This window comes from Anoplopoma fimbria, unplaced genomic scaffold (assembly GCF_027596085.1).
Source record: "Anoplopoma fimbria isolate UVic2021 breed Golden Eagle Sablefish unplaced genomic scaffold, Afim_UVic_2022 Un_contig_8556_pilon_pilon, whole genome shotgun sequence".
Classification (NCBI taxonomy): domain Eukaryota; kingdom Metazoa; phylum Chordata; class Actinopteri; order Perciformes; family Anoplopomatidae; genus Anoplopoma; species Anoplopoma fimbria.
In genome coordinates this window covers 60001-64821 of record NW_026553263.1, presented here as the reverse complement: position 1 = coordinate 64821, position 4821 = coordinate 60001, and the positions used below count along the sequence as shown (strand labels likewise).

At 47.2% G+C, this 4821-nt stretch overlaps 1 pseudogene; it reads left to right on the top strand.

Annotated features, from left to right (window-relative positions):
- Nucleotides 1–886: 886 nt before the first annotated feature.
- Nucleotides 887–4821, top strand: part of LOC129116415 (myosin light chain kinase, smooth muscle-like) — a 22050-nt pseudogene continuing 18115 nt past the window's right edge.

Sequence of the window (4821 nt, the reverse complement as noted above, 5' to 3'; positions counted from 1 at the left end):
TGTGTGTGAGTGTGTGTGTGTGTGTGTGTGTGTGTGTGTGTGTGTGTGTGTGTGTGTGTGTGTGTGTGTGTGTGTGTGTGTGTGTGTGTGTGTGTGTGTGTGTGTGTGTGTGTGTGTGTGTGTGTGTGTGTGTAAGTGTGTGTGTGTGTGTGTGTGTGTGTGTGTGTGTGTGTGTGTGTGTGTGTGTGTGTGTGTGTGTGTGTGTGTGTGTGTGTGTGTGTGTGTGTGTGTGTGTGTGTGTGTGTGTGTGTGTGTGTGTGTGTGTGTGTTCAGGCCGTTCTGGGTGTATGACCATTTAAGGGCAGTCGTCACTTGTGATGTAACATGGACATTTTGAGTCGAGGTCCATTTCCTCCTCCTCCAACGACCCCCCCCACACACACCTGAGCTGCAGGGAGGCAGGGCTTCCAAAGGGCTTTAACCCAGCTCTGTTTATTTCCCCCCCTCTCTCCATCTGTCTCTGTGCTCGTCGGTCCAGACCTACAGCAGGAGGAGGGAGGAGGAGGAGGAGGAGCAGCTGGTGGGACTGTGGTGCTGGGGAGGAGGTTCCAGAGGAGGAGGCGTGGAGCAGAGGAGCAGCAGCAGCCGTGGTGTCAGTGGGCAGGAGGCCAACCAGGAGCAGAAGGAGAACCCGCAGCTCCTGCACCTGCACAAGGAGGAGAAGAAGAAGAAGGAGGGGAGGACCAGGACTCTCCTGCAGCTGCTCCCCGAGGCCTCCTCAAGCGCTGTGGAAACCAGGGAGCGTGGCGAAGAGGAGCTGCGACAGAAGGAGCGCAGCAGCTGACTTCCGCTCGCTTCTGGGACGGCGAGCTTTGAACGCCAAAGACAACCAGGAAGAGGAGCCAAGGAGGCCGGCCCCTGCCGCGCCGCAGAGCACCGCCACCAGATGGATTTTAAGGCCAACCTCAAGGGCGTCAAGGCCAAGATGGAGGACGACCGCAAGGGCAACTCCCCCGCAGCAGGTCGACTTCCGCGCCGTGTTGGGGAAGAAGGGCGCCGCCGGCAACGGCAACAACCGGCAGACGCCGGGAAGAACGCCCGGCGACTTCCGCTCCGTCCTCGCCAACAAGAAGAAGCCCGGGGAGCCCCCGAGAAGAACGGGGAGAGAAGCGGGAAGGCGGCGGTGAACAACTGCGTGGACGGAGGGATTAAGGAGAAGAAGAGCGGAGGAGGAGGAGGAGGAGGAGGAGGAGGAGGAAGGGGCACACCGGAGTTCGTGGAGAAGCTGGGAGCGATGTGACGGTGCTGGGACGGGCAGCGGCTCCGGCTGCAGTGTCGCCTCGCCGCCTCGGATCCAGCAGACGCCGCCGTCACCTGGACGCTGGACGGAAAGACCATCAAGTCGTCCAAGTTCATCGTCCTCGCCAACGAAGGTCAGAGGTCACACACACACACACACACACACACCACATCTAGAACGTCTCCACAGCCCAGTCTGTGAGTGAACCGGACCGTTTAAATAAAGTTGTGAGTTTGAATAAAGTTGTGTGAGTTTGAATGAAGTTGTGTGAGTTTGAATAAAGTTGTGTGAGTTTGAATAAAGTTGTGTGAGTTTGAATAAAGTTGTGTGAGTTTGAATGAAGTTGTGTGAGCAGAGAGTTTCATGTGGAACCAACTGTTGATGGAGCTCAGAGGATTCAGACTCTATTAATAGAACACAGAAACAACAGGATGTGATGCGTGACAGCCGACGGACTATTGTTGGTGTTTAGTGTGTGTCTCACTTTACATCAGACACACACACACACACACACACTCATGCTGTCTTATTGGACTTGTGAGGTCCGACACTGATTCATGTTTTCATTGTTGATTTGTTTTTCTTTATTAATTTAATAATCATTCTTTTGATAAAATACTAGAAAAAATATTAAAATATTACAAAACCACTTAACTTTAAATGTCTCTATTGATCTGAATCATCAGTATATAATATGTAATAAATGGTATAAATAAATATGATAACAGCTGCTTTATAAACCAGTTATTACATGTTGATACGCTCTTATACATGATGGGTGTGGACAGTTAAATAATATGATCCAGGTCACTGACCAAAAAAAAACCTACAGCAGCAAATTTTCATTTCTGAGAACCTGAAACCAAATATTACATGTATATATACTAAGAACTTACAAACAACATTATTAACTGATTCAATTTGTTGCTGACTAAGTTTCTACTGTTCCACTAATCAATGAATCAATTAATCAGTTAATCGTTTCATAGATCTGTTTCCTGGTTAGTCGTCTGTGGCCTGATGATGTCACAGTGATGTCATCAGGCTGCAGATGTACAGTGTGCGTTAGAAACGGGAGGTGTGGAGTTTGTTTAGCAAACTGTCAAGGTGCATCATGGGAAATGTTACCAATAATCAATCGAAGAAAAAGTCCTTCTTATTGAAGTGGGAGGAGTTATGTAAGTCTCTCAAGTCCAGAACAAGTGAAGAGTCCCTGAATGCACCATAGTCTGTGTTCGTTCATTTAGAGCTGATCAGAATCAATCTGCTGCTATTTTAATAATTAAAATCAATAATTAATAAAACCTTGTTTTGGACTTGTTTGTTTGTTACCAGCTCAGCAACTCAACGATTATATTATAATATTATAACATTATGGTTTCATTAAAACTTTATTCATCTTATTATCTCAGACAGGAGAGTGACTGAGTCTAAAAGTCTAAATATCTAAAAGTCCTCACAAAGATGGAAACACACAGTGAAGACCTGATGTTTGAATCTGTACATTCAGGGTGTGTGTGTGTGTGTGTGTGTGTGTGTGTCTGTGTGTGTCTGTGTGTGTGTGTGTGTGTGTGTGTGTGTTGTGTGTGTGTGCGTGCGTGTGTGTGTCTGTGTGTGTCTGTGTGTGTGTGTGTGTGTGTGTGTTTGTGTGTGTGTGTGTGTGTGTTTGTGTGTGTGCGTGCGTGCGTGCGTGTGTTTGTGTGCGTGTGTGTGTTTGTGTGTGTGTGTGTGTGTGTGTGTTTGTGTTTGTGTGTTTGTGTGCGTGTGTGTGTGTTTGTGTGTGTGTGTGTGCGTGTGTGTGTGTGAGTGAGTTTGTGTGTGTGTGTGTGTGTTTGTGTGTGAGTTTGTGAGTTTGTGTGTGTGTGTGTGTGTGTCCTGTTATTTCCGTCATCAGGACAGCCCCATTGATCCAACACTATGTGTGTGTCAGTGTGTCTAACCTTACATTATATAATATTATATTATATTATAATATATAACATTATATTATGTTATAAAACATTATATTGTATTATATTATACACTACTGGATTGTATGGTATTATATATCATAGTAATACTTAGTGTATTAGTGTTTTATAATAATATTATATCGTATATCCTCGTAGTACTCAGTGTACTGTGGTAGTACTAACGGTACTTGTTGTTGTGTTCCAGGAGGCCTGTGTTCTCTGACTATAGATAAAGCTCTACCAGAGGATGAAGGAACCTACAGATGTAGAGCGGAGAACCCAGCAGGAGAAGACAAGAGCTCCTGTACGGTTCTAGTGGACGGTGAGAACGTTATGACTCCTCCTCCTCCTCTTCCCCCTCCCTTCTCTTCCTCCTCCTCCTCTTTCTCTTCCTCTTCCTTCTCTTCCTCCTCCTCCTCTTTCTCCCCCTCCCTTCTCTTCCTCCTCCTTCTCCTCCTCCTCCTCCTCCTCCTCCTCCTCCTCTCTTCCTCCTCCTCCTCTTTCTCCTCCTTCTCCTCCTCCTCTTCCTCATCTTCCTCCTCCTGCTCCTCCTCTTCCTCCTCTCCTCTCTCTCCTCCTCCTTCTCCTCCTCCTCTTCCTCCTCTTCCTCCTCCTGCTCCTCCTCTTCCTCCTCCTCCTCTTTCTCCTCCTCTTCCTTCTCTTCCCCCTCCCTTCTCTTCCTCCTCCTCCTCCTCCTCCTCCTCCTCCTCCTCCTATAGTTTTTCTCAACATGGTGAAGATCAAAGCACATAAACTGGATCATCAGAGTTTATTTCATTAAACTTTATTTTGTCATATTTTCATAAGAAGACTTCCTGTTTCCAACCTGCACCAGTTTAGTGTTTTATTTTGAAAAAACAGATTTTTTTTTTAATTGTCTCCCCCCCGTCCTTCAGACCCGACAGAGAACTCTCCGGCTGATAAGAAGTCCAAGAAGAAGACTCCGACCTCAGAGAGTGAGTTTCCAAAATATGCAGCAGCTTCTTTCCTTTTGTCCCAATAAGGAGCTGCAGGAGCTCTGGTTCCCACACACACACATACACAGACACACACACACACACACACACACACACACACACACACACACACACACACACACACACACACACACACACACACACACGCACGCACACGCACACACACACACACACACACACAGACACGCACGCACACGCACACACACACACACACGTTTCTATTTTAGAGCGTCCCTGTGTATCATTAGACTCTGTCAGGGTTTTATTCAGCGCTCTCTTCTCCACTTAAAGACCACGTTTCCCATCAGCCCCTCTGCTTTCTGACCCCCTCCCCCTGTGAGACTATAAACATTCCCATCAGCCTTTAGTGGCTTTGTCCTCCGTCTGTCCTCCGTCTGATCAGGTCCTCATACTGTCTCCTGTTGCCATGGTGATACCATCATCAGCTGGTTGTGTCTCCAATGGAGGGAAACTTTATTCTGAGTCATTTCCTTCTGGATGCTGATTGGTTGTTTTGAAATCATGGACAACTAAGTGGACCCAGTTAGACCAGTTCTGTTGTGTGTCTGGACCAGTTAGACCAGTTCTGTTGTGTGTCTGGACCAGTTGGACCAGTTCTGTTGTGTGTCTGGACCAGTTAGACCAGTTCTGT